The following is an 18,210-nucleotide window of genomic DNA, read 5'->3' on the forward strand; positions in this document are numbered from 1 at the left end:
GTCCATGAGGCATTTCCCTGTGAATAGCTGTTTAGGATTGACAACTAGTTTCAGATGACAGATTTATAGTAGTATCATTAGTACAAATCACAGCACCTTCTCTGTCATTACTCCTTATCCAGCATGATCCCAATCTCAGAACTGGGAGAGGAAGTCTTCCTTGGGTGCTCTGTTGCAGTGCTAGGGGTAGTTTTTATTATATATTCTGTAAACACATGACATATCTATTATTGTATTATTTGTTATGTCTGCCGTTATAGTTGGAATTTTTTTACTAGTCAATTCTTTCTTATTCTGATTACATGCTGTAATTGGTAACAGGGTCAGCATGGCACCAGCATGAAGCCTAACTTGATTGTAATATATTTGTGTTGAATGTTGTATTTGCTGTTTGTGTTGGAAGAGTAAACAATAGCATAGTATTCCTGCCAAATGTTTTTTTCATCCAAATAGTATTTATTTATTTATATGAACTCAATTCTACTTAGACTTTGGTAGTTTCATCTTTTATTTTCTATTTATTTATTGAGCATATTTTAATATTTCTGTAATATTAAATATTGTTTTTGATAATCAGACAAATGAATTTAAACATTATAAAGACAGCATTTTAATAAAATTGACCTGACATGATACAGTATTTTAAGAGTAGGACTGCTTTGCAAATAATCTATGTATATTTCCTATAGCCCTCAGACTTTTCCCCTTTGATGATGTATAAATATGTATAATTTATAATATAAACGTTACATATTATATAAATTATATATAATAAATGCAATATATTATACATTATATAATTCATACATATAATTATATATATGTAATTCATGTTAAATGTGTTGAACAAATGGAATTATCTAGGTTTTTATTTTGATTATTGTTCTGAATTTAAAAAAGGGCTATTGTTTATGATTTTATTCATTAAAATTTAAATTTCACAGAATAAAGGTGTTAATGGGTGCCCCAGGGAGCACTGTTTTGGAAATGAACATATCTAATATTTTAATTAATGATCTGGAAGAGAAAACAACCTGGATTTTAATGGAATATCTAGTATGACTAATTTGCAAGGTGTTAAATATACCATCAGGGATGGATAAATTTCAAGAAATAACATAGGAAAATATAAATAATTGAAACAAATTCATATTTGGCACAAAAAATCAAGGCAGTTTAAATATAATGACAATAGCATTCACATACTAGCAAAGGGAACAATAAAACAAGGAGATTAAGGAAGTGTACTGCTTGCTATGAATTGATGCTAATGTATTTAGTGTTTTTAAGCTTTATATATATATTTTTTTTTGTTTTACATATATATGTATACACATATATTTACATATTTGCAATGGTAAATGACTTTTTGTTTGAAAGATTGATTTTCGTTCCTGAGCAATGTACAACTGATTATGCACTTATTCTTATATTCACATGACTGATTGATTTGCTAAGCCCATTGCCCCTTTCCCATCTGGCAGTGTCTAAGAATTCTGATTCCTGACACCATCCATAACTTTATATTATCCAACTTTAAAAGTTTTTGTCAGTGACTTTATTTTATCTTTCACCACTTATTAGTCAATTTGAATATTTTATCATTTCTTTACTGGCAAATTGCATGACTTTCTCTGACTTTCCTGTTTTTTTTAGATTTTGCCCAATATTGTGTTAGATTTCTCATCCTAATTTAAAATAGTTTTGTACATAAAGAATGTTAGATCTTTCTGGCTTGTGTTGAAAATATTATTTCAAGTTATAGTCCATCTTTTAAGTTGTCTTATGATCTCTTACCATGCAATTTAAGAGATATAATTTTTAAATTATTCTTTTTTTGCTCTTTGTTTCAAAAGGTTTCTGAAATCCCACAATCAAACTAATATTGTTGTGTATGAAACATTATTTTAATTAAAAATTTAGTTTCATATTTTTTTTCCACAGATGTGCCTTTATTTTTCTGTAAAAGTAAAAGTAAAAGTAATAATGATTCAATGTGAGTTACTGGAAAGAATATAAATTGTTGTCAAGGGACAAAGGACTTTTCTGTATGACTTTGGGAGGAATATTTAATTTCTCAGCACCTTAGTTCAGTGACATTATTTTTAAAATGGCTTGCATCCAGGTTATCTCAAATAGAGTCTTCCATGAGGTATGTGGGAGTGATTCAGGAATATGTTTATTGTGGGATTCTGGATCTCTGTGAATGATTTGAATCACCTACATTAGCCTGTCAGTCACTATACTATCTACTGAATGTTGTAAGATTCTTCAAAAGGAATGAGATCCTGGCCCATGGGGAAGATCTGCCATGGGTATGCATTCCAGAACTTTTGGGGGCCTCTGGTGAACCACATATAGATCTGAGGGTTTCCTGAAAGGGAGAAATGGGGCCCCAACCCCTGTGGATTCTGGTTGAGACTCAAACTTTCTTGCTAGAAAGATGTTATTAATCCCAGAAGCCAGAAGAGGTAGAGCATTTGAAGAAAGCACTTAAAAGGAAGCGTCCCACCTTGCATACGTCTAAGAGCATTTCTGATCTCAAGGTTTACACATGTGAAGTCCTCAAATTAGGTTACTCAATGATAGATGAGTGCACCTAATCTTATTCTTTCATTTGAAAGCTCCATCTTGACTATAGAGACTACACATTTAAGTAAGGGTGTCATGTCTGATACAGGTGGAAAGAAATGAAATAAATTCTGCCCTCTAAGAAAAGCTGAATCCAATAGGTAATGATGGCTGTGGGCAGCAGTAAATGGACAGCTAAAGGTCTTGCAAATCTAGAGATGCTGCCAGTTACAAAGTAATCAGGTACATATCATTGTGTTTCAGAGAAAGGAATCCAAATCACAGAAGGGAGGAATTTGCATTAAAAATAATCTTAATAGCTCTGATTTCACAAAATAAATCTGATTATATACACATTACAGGATTTTTGTAAACAAATATCTGAAATCAGGTAGAGAGCAACACAGAGCTAGGAAACTCTTCTGACTTGACTCTGATATTCATATAGGGATTTCTGATTCCTTGGAGTGCCCTTCCAATATTGTCATGTGTCTGAACTTTGCTATATTGATGTTTGTTTTTGCATTCCCCATTTTCTTTCCAAATAAATTATTTGATCTCTCATTCAGTCATCCCCTATACTCAGATACTCCAATCAAAATTTTTATGTAAATGCTTCTAACATCTTCAGTAATTGCTTCCCTATTTAAAAAAATGTACTCACATATATATATGTACATATATATTCACATGTATACATATATGTATATACTATGCATATACATATATACTGTGTATATATATGTATATATATTATGTATATATATGGGTCCTGGTGGCATATACCTGTAATACACACCTGTAGTCCCAGCTACTCTGGAGGTTGAAGCAGGAGAATCCTAAGTTCAAGGCCAGCCTAGGCAACTTAGCCACATCCTCTCAAAATAAAATAAAAAGGGGTGAATATGCAGCTCAGTGGCAGAGCAATTGCCTGGCATATGTGAGGCCCGGAGTTGGATTTTTTTCAGTTAAAAATATATATTAATATTTACTTATGTGTGCATGTATATATACACATATATGTGTATATATATATATATATATAAGTTCCAAAAAACATGAAATTTTTTAAAGTCTATTTGTTCTTTAGTATTAAAATCTCCCACTATTATTTTCTTTCTCACTTGAATTCTCTCAATTTTTGCTTTATATTTTGTAAAGTTACATAATTAGTTGCATGTAACTTTAGAATCACTGTACCTTCCCAGCATAATGAGATTTTTAGCCTTATATTAATGTCCTCTTTAATGTCCTCTTTTTAAAAGTAATGCTTCTTGTTTTAATATCTAACATGAAAATTTTTAATATTGAGTTGCTATGACAAACAACCTTTTCAATAATATCTTCAAAAATTCATTCTTCCCTGTTTTGTAGGCTTTTCACTTACAGTTTAATTTTCAGCATTTGATATTCTACTTATGATCTCTTTCATATTTTTTATTAGAGTAGTTTTCATCATCACCAATCATACTGCAAAATCTTCTCAACTTGAATAACATGCTTATTTATCAACAGGGATCCATTGCTTAGTTAGTACAGATGGATAGATTTATAACTGAAGTGGGAAATATATGCTGGGTGCTTGATGAAGTGCCAGGCTTTCTTAGCTGGGAACAATTCAATTGAACATATATTTTATTAAAAATAAGCAATTGACTTTTGAATGATCTATTTCTCATACAGGGAATCTCACTAACCTCTGAGCTATACACTTTATTGTGGTGGCAAGAATAGACTCACAGCTGATGGTAGCTCATTTGTAATCATAAATAATATAGCTCTAAAACCTTCCAGCCTCCTGGAGAGTGTTAGTGAAGTGTTTCGCAGAGAAAAGGTGGACTTCTAAGAGTGGTACTCAGCAGGGTAACTGCCTCACTTTGGTGCCAGGATGGCTCTTCAGGTGACTTCCTGGATACTGAAAATTTGAATAGAATATAGGGACAAAAGTATATTTATTTCTTTAAACAAAGTAGTTATCTATGAATTTCTATTACAGTACATTGTCTTATGATTTTCTTCTTCTGATGACTCCTTTTATTTATTCTTTCTCCACTAGGTAGTATATAGCTCTAGTGATAATAAGTATATTCATAGAGTGTCCTACCTTCCAGGGAACTCTAGAAAAGAACCATCTTTTATTGGTCTTTTTATATTCCTTGAAAGTGAATGTTATAGGTCCTGTCTTTCATTTTATTTCTAACTCCAATGTTCTACTTCTTCAAGATTATTTGTGGCTGGGGTTTGTTCATTAAGCTGAATTTCCACTAACAACAATAGCTATCACTTATTGGACATGCAAATTATAAGTCATTATAAATTAAATTATGCAATTCTTCTAACCACACACATAAAATTCATTACTTCTATTTTACAAATGTGAGATAAAAGATGCACACAAGGTCAGGTTTCTCACTATGAATCTACTGACAGTCAATGCAAGGATTTGAAAACACATGTTCTAACTTCAGAATAAGTTTAATCATTTTATTAATAGAGAAACATAGTTCTGGATCAGCATGGGGAAGGAGTATGTTCAGAGGTAAAGTCATGGTATATGTTAGTAGATAGGAGAGTATGTATTTCAAATCCTCTGTGTTATCAGTTCAACTCCTGCACTATGGATGGGCTATCAGCTAGGGAGTGATTACTACATATATTCAGACTTATATTTCTTGGTCATTGGTGGGTATCAGACTTTTGTACTGACTACATGTGCTATGAAAAATGAGATTTTAGATTTACTAATAATAGAATCTGTGTAAAATAGAGGTTTTTTTGTACCCGCTTCAAGAAATTTCATATGTATGTGTGTGAACTGATGCACATTCTTTCATCACTTTGAAAATAACACTTTAGATTGCCATTAATCATTTTTAAAATAATAGTAATAATCTGGAAAACACATTGAACTTTCAGATGAGTAAAGTTCGTACTGGTTTGTTGTCTTCCTTAAATTATTTTTAACACTTTATTCACTCACATGTTTTCCTCCTTAATGTTAGGGAATTAAAATCTTGTGACAACCCTATTCTTCCAACTGATAGTGTGGGAACATCAAGGCCTTGTAGCTGGTTTGTCTGATGCATATTACAGAACTGAGTGCCTCTGGCTCAACAATGGGGATCCTCACTCATTGATTTCTGGTGTGGGCATCCCCTAACTTCATCTAGACTGGGAGAAAGATGACCTAAGCCTATTTATACCCAAGATGACCTTGTGAAATGTCACCAAAGCAATCGTCTACTTTTGTTTCTATTTCTGTTATATTTGGGCACATTTACATCATTAGAAGACTTGTTAGGTTTATCTTTTCACACACTGTCAGTAGGATTATAGCAATCAGCATATAAATCTTCAGCAAAGCAGTTTTGCAAATTACTTTGTGGCAACTGGGATTCACAGTGTTAGATTATGTATTCACATATAAACTGGCAGGAACAAACCCAGGGAAGGAAAACTAGTAGCTATTAGACCTTCTGACATGTTTGAGCTTGTATTTCTCCTGTGGATTGAAAGGTAACATCACTGAATCATTTTTATTTCAAGCTGGACAGTGAAGCTAATGTCACCAACAAATTGAATGAACAATAGTAAGTATACATTGGTTTATTATATGTAAGACTCTTTATTACACATTGAGAAATTTTTTAAAAATGAAATTATTATAGGTTTATCCTTTCTCTCTTCATTAAGAATTTCCATAGCTACCCACTGGCATAGTGACAGAAAGGTAGGCAATGCCACCTTATCCCATAGTGGCACCACTAGTGGGAAGCCTTCTCTGACTGGAGGAAACAGAGAGACTATGTATCACCTTACTTTACTATTATTTGTTTATGTGTTTGTCTCTTTTAGCTCTTCCAAGGAATAAACTTTGCATCTTGCATATGCCAAGAAATCTGAAAGAAATTGTTAAATGATACATTCATTGCACGGTTTTAAAAAAAGTATTTCGACGAAAATTTTTGTATTTTTCTTGTTGCATTTCTAGTCACTTGAGAGAAACTTCATAATTTTACAGATAAAATAAAATAATATACTCATTTTAGGGTGTGATTTAGAAGTTAATATTTATTTCATCTAAGTATTTTAAAGTATATTCCACCTAGAATAAAGCAGTTTTATAAAACGTGTGACAAGGAACACACTACACCAGTACATATTATACAGTTTTCACAAAAACTTCTCTGCAAAGCAAAGCTTATTAAATAGAGAACGGGGGTGCAAGCCTGTCCTTCTCCAATGTTAAATAACAGTCAAATATTACAAGAAAAGCATGGAATCCTCAGTAAATTATGTCAAGTACAGAGATTGAACCCAGATTTTTCGGTATACTTTCATTGTGGCCCACTTCTATAGCAAATCAAGTTTCCTTTCTCAATATAAGAAATTGGAGATGAAGAGTCAAAGGGGTTGAGTTTTTTGCAGGGTGAGAAATATGGGTTTAATTTCATTTTGTTACTTGTGGTTTTCCTATTTTCCCAGCACCATTTATGGAATAGGATATCTTTTCTCCAGTGAATGTTGTGGCACCTTTGTCTAGTATGAGATAATTGTATTTATGTGGATTTGTCTCTGTGTCTTCTATTTTGTATCAATGGTCTACATGTCTGTTTTGGTGCCAATAACATGCCATTTTGAATCTCAACTCAAAGTGGATCAAGGACTTAGACACTAGACCAGAAATGCTGTGCCTAATAGAAGAAAATGTTCATCATGTCAGCTTAGGATCTGACTTCCTTAATAAGACTCCGAAAGCACAAGAAGAAAATTAAAGAATCGATAAATGGGATGGATTCAAACTAAAAGCTTCTTCTCAACAAAGGAAACAATCACTAATGTGAAGAGAGAGCCTACAGAATGGACCTCAGATAGAGCACTAATCTACAGAATATATAAGGAACTCAAAAAACTTAACACCAAAATTACAAATAACCCAATCAATAAATGGGCTAAGGAACTAAACATACACTTCACAGAAGTACAATTGATCAACAAATATAAGAAAAAATGTTCAACATCTGTATCAATTAGAGAAATGCATATCTAAACTACTCTAAAATTTCAGCTTGCCCCAGTCAGAATGGCAATTGCCAAGAATACAAACAACAAAAAATATTGGCCAGGAGATGGGCAAAAATGTACACTCATGCATTGCTGGATGGAATTACAAATTGGTACAGCTACTCAAAAGCAGTATGGAGATTCCTCAGTAAACTTGGAATGGAACCACCATTTGACCCAGCTATCCCACTTCTTGGCTTATACCCAAAGGACTTAAAATCAGCATATTTTTTTTTTTTTATTGTAAACAAATGGGATACATGTTGCCTCTCTGTTTGTACGTGGCGCAAAGGCATACCATTTGTGTAATCATAAATCCACATACAGTAATGTTGTTTGATTCATTATGTTATTTTTTCCCCTTCCCCCCACCCCTCCCACCCCTCTTTACCCTCTATACAGTACTTTCTTCCTCCATACTTGCCCCCCTCCCTAACCCTAACTCTAACCCTAACACTAACCCTTCCCTCCCCCCCATTATGTGTCATCCTCCACTTATTAGCGATATCATTCGTCCCTTGTCTTTTTGAGATTGGCTTATCTCACTTAGCATGATATTCTCCAATTTCATCCATTTGCCTGCAAATGCCATAATTTTGTCATTCTTTATGGCTGAGTAATATTCCATTGTGTATATATACCACAGTTTCTTTATCCACTCGTCAATTGAAGGGCATCTAGGTTGGTTCCATAGTCTGGCTATTGTGAATTGAGCAGCTATGAACATTGATGTGGCTGTATCTCTGTAGTATGCTGATTTTAGATCCTTTGGGTATAGGCCAAGGAGTGGGATAGCTGGGTCAAATGGAGGGTCCATTCCAAGTTTTCTAAGGAATCTCCACACTGCTTTCCAGAGTGGCTGCACTAATTTGCAGCCCCACCAGCAATGTATGAGTGTACCTTTCTCCCCACATCCTCGCCAACACCTGTTGCTTGTATTTTTGATAATCGCCATTCTAATTGGGGTGAGATGGAATCTTAGGGTGGTTTTGATTTGCATTTCTCTTATTACTAGAGATGTTGAACATTTTTTCATATGTTTATTGATTGCTTGTACATCTTCTTCTGTGAAGTGTCTGTTCATTTCCTTAGCCCATTTGTCGATTGGATTATTTGTATTGTTGGTGTAGAGTTTTTTGAGTTCTTTATAGATTCTGGAGATTAGTGCTCTATCTGAAGTATGATTGGCAAAGATATTCTCCCACTCTGTAGGCTCTTTCTTCACATTACTGATAGTTTCCTTTGCTGAGAGAAAGCTTTTTAGTTTGAATCTATCCCAGTTATTGATTCTTGCTTTTATTTCTTGTGCTATGGGAGTCCTGTTGAGGAAGTCTGGTCCTAGGCCGACATGTTGAAGATCGGGACCTACTTTTTCTTCTATAATCTGCAGAGTCTCTGGTCTGATTCCAAGGTCCTTAATCCATTTTGAGTTGAGTTTTGTGCAGGGTGAGAGATATGGGTTTAGTTTCATTCTGTTGCATATGGATTTCCAATTCTCCCAGCACCATTTGTTGAAGAGGCTATCTTTTCTCCATTGCATATTTTTGGCGCCTTGGTCTAGTATTAGAAAGTTGTATTTATTTGGGTTTGTGTCCGTGTCCTCTATTCTGTACCATTGATCTACCTGTCTATTTTGGTACCAGTACCATGCCGTCTTTGTTACTATTGCTTTGTAATAAAGTTGAAGTTCGGGTATTGCGATACCCCCTGCTTCATTTTTCCTGCGAAGGATTGCTTTAGCTATTCTGGGTTTCTTATTCTTCCAGATGAATTTCATAATTGCTTGCTCTATTTCTGTAAGGTACGTCATTGGGATTTTAATTGGGATTGCATTGAATCTGTATAGCACTTTTGGTAGTATGGCCATTTTGACAATATTAATTCGGCCTATCCAAGAACATGGGAGATCTTTCCATCTTCTAAGGTTTTCTTCGATTTCTTTCTTTAGTGTTCTGTAGTTCTCATTGTAGAGGTCTTTTACCTCTTTTGTGAGATTGATTCCCAAGTATTTTATTTTTTTCGATGCTATGGTGAATAGGGTAGTTTTCATAATTTCTCTTTCTGAGGATTCCTCACTTATGTATAAAAATGCATTGGATTTATGAGCATTGATCTTGTAACCTGCCACTTTACTGAATTCACTTATGAGTTCTAACAGTTTTCTGGTGGAATTTCCTGGTTCCTCTAAGTATATAATCATCATCCGCAAATAGGGATAGTTTGAGTTCTTCTTTTCCTATTCGTATTCCTTTAATTTCCTTGGTCTGTCTAATTGCTCTGGCTAGAGTCTCAAGAACGATATTGAATAGGAGTGGTGAAAGAGGGCATCCCTGTCTTGTTCCAGTTTTTAGGGGGAATGCTTTCAGTTTTTCACCGTTTAGAATGATATTAGCCATGGGCTTAGCATAGATGGCCTTCACAATGTTAAGGAATGTTCCCACTATCCCTATTTTTTCTAGTGTTTTGAGCTTGAAGGGGTGTTGTATTTTATCAAATGCTTTTTCTGCATCTATTGAAATAATCATGTGGTTCTTGACTTTAAGTCTATTGATATGGTGAATTACATTTATTGATTTCCGGATGTTGAACCAACCTTGCATCCCTGGGATAAAACCCACTTGATCGTGGTGCACTATCTTTTTAATATATTTTTGTATGCGATTTGCTAAAATTTTATTGAGAATTTTTGCGTCAATGTTCATTAATGATATCGGTCTGAAATTTTCTTTCCTCGATTTATCTCTGTCTGGCTTGGGTATCAGGGTAATATTGGTTTCATAGAATGAGTTTGGGAGGGTACCCTCCTCTTCTATTTCATGGAATACTTTGAGAAGTATTGGAATGAGCTCTTCTTTAAAGATTTTGTAGAACTCGGCTGAAAACCCATCTGGTCCTGGACTTTTCTTTGTTGGTAGGCTTTTGATGACCTCTTCTACTTCATTACTTGAAATTGATCTATTTAAATTTTGTATGTCCTCCTCGTTCAATTTAGGCAATTCATATGTCTCTAGAAACCTGTTGATGTCTTCGAAATTTTCTATTTGGTTAGAATATAGATTTTCAAAATAGCTTCTAATTATGTTTTGTATTTCAATCGTGTCTGTTGTGATATTTCCTTGTTCATTCCGAATTTTGGTGATTTGAGTTTTCTCTCGTCTTCTCTTTGTTAGAGTGGCTAAGGGTTTATCAATTTTGTTTATTTTTTCAAAGAACCAACTATTTATTTTGTCAATTTTTTGTATAGTTTCTTTTGTTTCAATTTCGTTGATTTCAGCTCTGAGTTTAACTATTTTCTGTCTTCTACTACACTTGGTGTTGGTCTGTTCTTTTTCTAGGGCTTTGAGCTGAAGTGTTAGGTTGTTTATTTGTTGATTTTTACTTCTTTTATTGAATGCGCTCCATGAAATAAATTTTCCTCTAAGTACTGCTTTCATAGTGTCCCAAAGATTTTGATATGATGTTTCTTTGTTCTCATTTACCTCTAGGAATTTTTTAATTTCCTTCCTAATATCTTCTGTTATCCATTCATCATGTAATAGCATATTGTTTAATCTCCAGGTGTTGGAGTAGCTTCTGTTTTTTACTCTTTCATTTATTTCTAACTTCAAACCATTATGATCTGATAGAATACAAGGTAGTGTCTCTATCTTCTTGTATTTGCTTACATTATCTTTGTGGCATAATATATGGTCTATTTTAGAGAAGGATCCATGTGCTGCTGAGAAGAAAGTGTATTCGCTCTTGGTTGGATGGTATATTCTATAAATGTCCGTTAAGTCTAAATTATTGATTGTGTTATTGAGATCTATGGTTTCTTTGTTCAATTTTTGTTTGGAAGATCTGTCCAGTGGTGACAGAGGCGTGTTAAAATCACCTAGTATTATTGTGTTATGGTCTATTTGGTTTCTGAAATTGAGAAGGATTCGTTTGACATACATGGATGAGCCACTGTTTGGGGCATAGATGTTTATGATTGTTATGTCTTGCTGATTTATGGTTCCCTTAAGCAGTATGTAATGTCCTTCTTTATCCCTTTTGACTAGTTTTGACTTGAAGTCCACCTTATCTGAAATGAGGATGGATACCCCAGCTTTTTTGCTGATTCCATGTGCATGATATGTTTTCCCCCATCCTTTCACCTTTAGTCTATGTGTATCTCTTTCTATGATGTGAGTCTCTTGCAGGCAACATATTGTTGGATCTTTCTTTTTGATCCAATCTGCCTGTCTATGTCTTTTGATTGATGAGTTCAGGCCATTAATATTCAGGGTTATTATTGAGATATGATTAGTATTCCCAGTCATTTGGTTCATTTTATTTATTTATTTATTTATTTATTGATTTATTTTGAGACGACTTGGTTCTTCCTTTATTTGACAATTTCTTTAGGATGGTTCCTCCCATTGCTGATTTGTTTCTTTGTTTTTCATCTCTTCCTCATGGAATATTTTGCTGAGAATGTTCTGTAATGCTGGCTTTCTTTTTGTAAATTCTTTTAGCTTTTGTTTATCATGGAAGGATTTTATTTCATCATCAAATTTGAAGGTAAGTTTTGCTGGGTATAAGATTCTTGGTTTGCATCCATTTTCTTTCAGGGCTTGAAAAATGTTGTTCCAGGCCCTTCTAGCTTTTAGGGTCTGGATTGAAAAATTTTCTGATATCCGTATTGGTTTCCCCCTGAATGTAATTTGATTCCTCTCTCTTGCGGCCTTTAAAATTCTGTCTTTATTTTGTATGTTGGGCATTTTCATTATAATGTGCCTTGGTGCCTTGGTCTGTTGTAATTTTGTATATTTGGAGTCCTATAAGCCTCTTGTACTTGATCTTCCATTTCATTCTTCAGATTTGGGAAATTTTCTGATAGTATTTCATTGAATAGATTGTTCATTCCTTTGGTCTGTTTCTCTAAGCCTTCCTCAATTCCAATAATTCTCAAATTTGGCCTCTTCATGATATCCCATAGTTCTTGGAGATTCTGTTCATGATTTCTTACCATCTTCTCTGTTTGTTCAACTTTGTTTTCTAGGTTAAATATTTTATCTTCAATGTCTGATGTTCTGTCTTCCAGGTGTTCTATTCTATTGGTTATGCTTTCTATGGAGTTCTTAATTTGGTTTATTGTTTCCTTCATTTCAAGGATTTCTGTTTGGTTTTTTTTCAATATCTCTAACTCTTTATTGAAGTGATCTTTTGCTTCCTGTATTTGCTCTTTTAACTGTCGATTGGTGAGATCATTCAGTGCCTGCATTTGCTCTTGCATCTCGTCATTTGCTTCCCTGAGCTTTTTAATTATGTACATTCTGAACTCCCTTTCTGTCATTTCTTCTGCCATGCTGTCGTTGGGTTTCATTGATGTAACATCTAGATTTGTTTGCAGCATTTTCTTTCCTTGTTTTCTCATATTGTTCAGGTATCAGTTGACCGCTGTGATATTGCAGATTTCCTCTATTGTCTTATAATATCCCTGAAGATTTCTATTATATCCCCTCTTAGTCTTCAGTAGCCTGAAATCTTGGAGGAAGTTGATAATGCAGTGCTCCACAAGGGAGCTGACTCCCTAGGGGTGGTGGCCTTCTGGTGGGGTATATTCCCTGCTAGTGGGCAGAGGTACCTTCACTTGCTGATGAATGGTCATCCAGAAGGGAAGTAGGTTGTGGGCTGATGCAAGACCAGTTTGGGCCTGTGTCTCTGATTTTACGGTCCTTTTGGGAGAACCTCACCCAACAGGGAGGAGTCACCCGGTGGGGAGGTCTCGCTGGTCGGTTTTCCTCCCAGAGGTTCCGTTCAATTCACAACTACCGCTTGGGCTGGGCAGCCTTCTTCTGCAATGTTCCCAGGGACCCGGACCTACCTCCTGGGCCTGGAAGCCTCACCCTTCGCAAACGAATCTCCTTCGGCTGCCTCTCCTCAGAGAAGCTGCCTGCAGTCCTGGAGCCTTCGCTCCGCCCCTCAGTTTGTCTGTGGGGCCCTTCCACCAAGAAGCCGTCTAGGACCCTGCTCTGCACTTTTCGCCTGGCTATGCGGCCCCTCCTCTGAGCAGCCACCTGGAGCCCCTTACAATTGCTCTGAGTCCCAGTGACCCGCCACACGCCTTTTCCTCCGGCAGCCACCTGTTGTTCCATGCGGTCGCTCTAAGACCAAGTGACCCACCACGCACCACTTTCTCCACCAGGCAGTCACCCAGAGATCTGGTGCGTCACGAGTCCCAAGAACTCACTGTGCACCTTCTTGTCCCGACTGCCTCCCGTAGCCCTGGTGCAGTCACTTCGAGCCCAAGCACCCTGCCGCGTTCCTCCTCCTTCTCCAGACAACCCCCCTATGTTCAGGAGCGGATGCTCTGGGACCAAACCACTCACCACGCTGTTCCACCGGATAGCTGCCCAGAGCCCTGGCGCAGCTGCTCCAATTCCAAGCGACGTGCCGAGCCCGTATTTCTCCTTCTCCTCTGGGCAGCCCCCTGTGTTCAGGGGTGGTCACGTTCAGTCCAAACAGCTCACCAAGCACCTTCTCCTTTGGGCAGCCTCCCAGAGCGCGGGTGGGTTGCACCGAGTCCAAGCGCTGTGGTGAACAGCTACCTCTCCAATGCTCCCAGCTGTCTGCGATCACTGCTCCGGCGGGGGGAGGGGCGTCTCGCCGGCAGTTCTACTTTGCAAAGATCCCTGCTTTCGGGGCTACCGCCCTGTCCGGGGGCTACCGCCCCGTCCGGGATGCCTGCCCAGTGGGAAACACTCACCAGGCTGCTTTGAGTTGGTCCCAAGTCTCTCAATATCTCCTTTTCTTGAGTCCTGAGTCCACGCTGCTCCTCCGGATAGCTGCCCGGAGCCCTGGCGCAGCTGATCCAATTCCAAGCGACGTGCCGAGCCCGTGTTTCTCTTTCTCCTCTGGGCAGCCCCCTCTTCAATGCTCCCAGCTGTCTGCGATCACTGCTCCGGCGGGGGGAGGGGTGCCTCGCCGGCCGTTCTACTTTGCAAAGATCCCTGCTTTTGGGGCTACCGCCCCGTTCAGGACTCCTGCCCCGTCCGGGACGCCTGCCCAGTGGGAGACTCTCACCCGGCTGCTTTGAGTTGGTCCCAAGGCTCTCTATATCTCCTCTTCTTGAGTCCTGAGTCCTAGAGCAACACGAAACGCAGCCACCCTCTAGTCCGCCATCTTGAATCCCCCCAAATCAGCATATTACAGTGATGCAGCCACATCACTGTTTATAGCAGCTCAATTTCCAATAACTAAACTATGGAACCAACCTAGGAGCCCTTTAGGAGATGAATGGATTAAAAAATATTTGTTTATATATATATTATAAATATATAATATATTATATATAATATATATATTATATATAATGTTTATATATCATATACATATTTATATATATATGATGGAATATTAGATTTAAAGAAGACAGAAATCATGGCATTTGCAGGTAAATGGATGGAGCTGGAGAATATCATGGTAAGCAAAATAAGCCAATCCCCCAAAACCAAAAGTCGAAAGTTTTCTCTGACATGCAGATGCTAATTCACAATGGAGGGGTGGCTAGGAAAGAATAGAGGTACTTTAGATTAGGTAGAGGGGATTGAAGGGAGGGGAGGGGTTATGGGAATAGGAAGAAGGATATTAAAATGAATCAGACATTATTACCCTGTATACAATGTTTCTAATTCTGTGAAGAATGTCTTTGGTATTTTGATGGGGATTGCATTGAATCTGTATAATGTTTTTTGTAGTATGGTCATTTTGACAATAATAATTCTGCCTATCCAAGAATATGCCAGTAGAATTTTCATTCAGAATTGAAGATGAAATAAAAACCTTTCATGATAAGCAGAAAATAAAAGAGTCTGTAACCACAAAGTTTGCACTATAAAATATAATCAGTGAAATATTTCAAGAAGAAGAAATAAAAAGGAACACCAGCATAGGGTTGAATTTCACTCAAAGAATAGTCAATTAAAGGAAAATCAAGTCTGAATCAAGCATTAAAATAAATTATAACCATAGAAATAAAAATCATCTCTCTATGATAACATTGAATATTAATGGTCTACACTCTTTAATCAAAACACATAGATTGGTGAATTGGATTAAAAAAAAAAGACCTAATAATATGTCATTAAGAAAAGACTCACAGACACAGACATTCACAGACTGAAGGTGAATAGAGAGGAAAAGATATACTATGCAAATAGTAGACATAAACAAACAAGCATAGCTATTCTTATATCAAACAAAGTAGACTTCAGGCCAACATTAATCAGAAGAAACAAAGAAGGTCACTAGTTAAGGGAATTATCCAACAACAAGATACCCATGATTTTAAATACTTATGTCCCAAACAATGATACATCTATATACATGAAACAAGCCCTTCTTAATATTAAGAATCAAATAGATCAAAATACAGTAATAGTGGGTGATTTTAACACATTTTTCTCACTATTAGAGCATCAAAACATAAACTAAAGATTCTTCAGAACTAAAAAATATCATTGGTCAAATTGACCTAACAGACAGCTGTAGAATATTTTATACATCAGTGACCAAATGTATTTCATTCTCAGTTACACATGGAACAACTTCTAAAATAGACCATCTTCTAGAGCACAAAGTAAATGTTAGCAAACACACACAAATAGAGATAATTTCTTTCATCCTATCAGAGTCAAAGGTTTTTAGTTTCTCCTTAGAGAAAACTAACATCAGATAATGCTAGGGTAGGCAGTGAGCCCTATAGTAATATTAAACTTGCTTGTAGGATTAATGGATTAAATGTCTTTTCATGTCACAAAATGTTTTTATTCCTGAAGATCTTTATATCTATGGCCATACAATTCGAAATCCCACTGCATTATCTTTTATATTATTAGAATTAAACATTAGTAGATGTGGGTAGAGCACCCAGAAAAAGTGTATTCATTTTTAACTAAATCCATTTCCCCAATACCCAAGAGTAGAGAAGAACTTTTGAAAGTGGTTACAGAGCATGGGGTGCTAAGTATGTACACATGGCAGTTTGGGTAAAAAAGTAGAGTTGACTTCAGTAAAAGAGCAAGACAAACACCAAGGAATAGAAGAGCATAAGAAGAGACTTGATAGAATATCAAAAATCAATTTTAATTACTCCAGTTATAAGGTCTTGGATATGTTAGTAAATAAGCTGATCAATTAGTGTAGCATTCAGGGTTTCTCATATAATATTCAGAAAATTATTTATGTCTGGATATTCCCGCTAAGAATGCCTACTTTTGGGTTCTGCTTGAAGTTTTTTAGGTAAATACTGTGTTTTATCACACAGTAACTCAGAGAATTCACTTATTTCAGTATCTAATATAGAAAAATCAGTACGCATTAAAAATAAAAGCTTAGGTAAAAGATAATTTACCTTTTTTAGTTTACAAATAAGAATTCAATGCAGAAGCATTAAATTGCCTTGTGCCTGATAGACAAGCACTGTACCATTGAGCTGCAGTACCTCCAGTCCTTGAAGTATATTTAAAAAAATATATTGAAATATAGTTTTACTTCTCATATATAAAGAAATAATTTTTACCCAAAGAAATTTCATTCCTTCCTTCATTTCTTCATTCTTCCTTATATATTAGTCAAACCAATTGTTCATTGCTGTCCTAAGGACTAAAACCACTTTGAATAAAACAAAGTGACTGCCCTGATGGACTTAGAGTTAGCTGCTTACCATTAACAAAGAAACAGAATCAGAACTACCTAAACAACAAGGTCAAATGGTGCAAAAGAGGTGCAGATTTTTTTGCTCCCTCTTACTTTTCTCAATCTTATCCCATGTCTCTGAGGTTAAATTTGAAATTTGGGCTAGATAAATTTAAGGCTATTTGTCTGGTCTGCTTGTCACTGGTGGAAGTCTGCTTTTGCTTGGTGGTTTAGCTTTTTCACTACTGTGACCAATAGACCTGACAACAACAATTCTAGAGAAGGAAAATTTGATTTGGAGCTCACAGTTTCAGAGGTCTCAGTCCATAGACAAGGCTCTATTCCTCAGGGCTTGAGGTGAGGCAGAACATCATGGCAAAAGAGTGTGGTTAAGGAAAGCAGCTCACACAATGATCAAGAAGGAGAGATGGAGCGCTCCTCATCACAGGAAAATATAAACCTCAAAAGCACATCCCCAAGGACCCACCTCCTCCAGTCACACCCTACCTGCTTTTAGTCACCTTTCAGTTAATCCCTTTCAGGGGATTAATTCACCTACTGGGTTAGGACTCTCATAGCACAATCACTTCACCTGTACATCTTCTTGCCTTATCCCGCACATGAGTTTTTGGAGGCCACCTAATATCTAAACCATAGCACTTGACTTTCTACTTATTTTCTATGAGGTTGGACAAAAATGTAGGCCAGGCACAGGTTTCCTTGGAGTGGTTTGGTCTGAAAAAAATATTTTATATTTTTATTATATAAAAGACATAATAAAAATTGAGGGTCTAATCTACTATTTAAAAATAAATAACTATTCAAAATTGTTAAATTAGCTAGTTTCAACCAAGAAAAATAAAGAGAATAGAAAATTTAAAAGTACAACTACATAGCTATATAGATGATAAA

This window comes from Sciurus vulgaris (assembly GCF_902686455.1).
Source record: "Sciurus vulgaris genome assembly, chromosome: 4".
In the NCBI taxonomy this organism is placed as follows: Eukaryota; Metazoa; Chordata; class Mammalia; order Rodentia; family Sciuridae; genus Sciurus; species Sciurus vulgaris.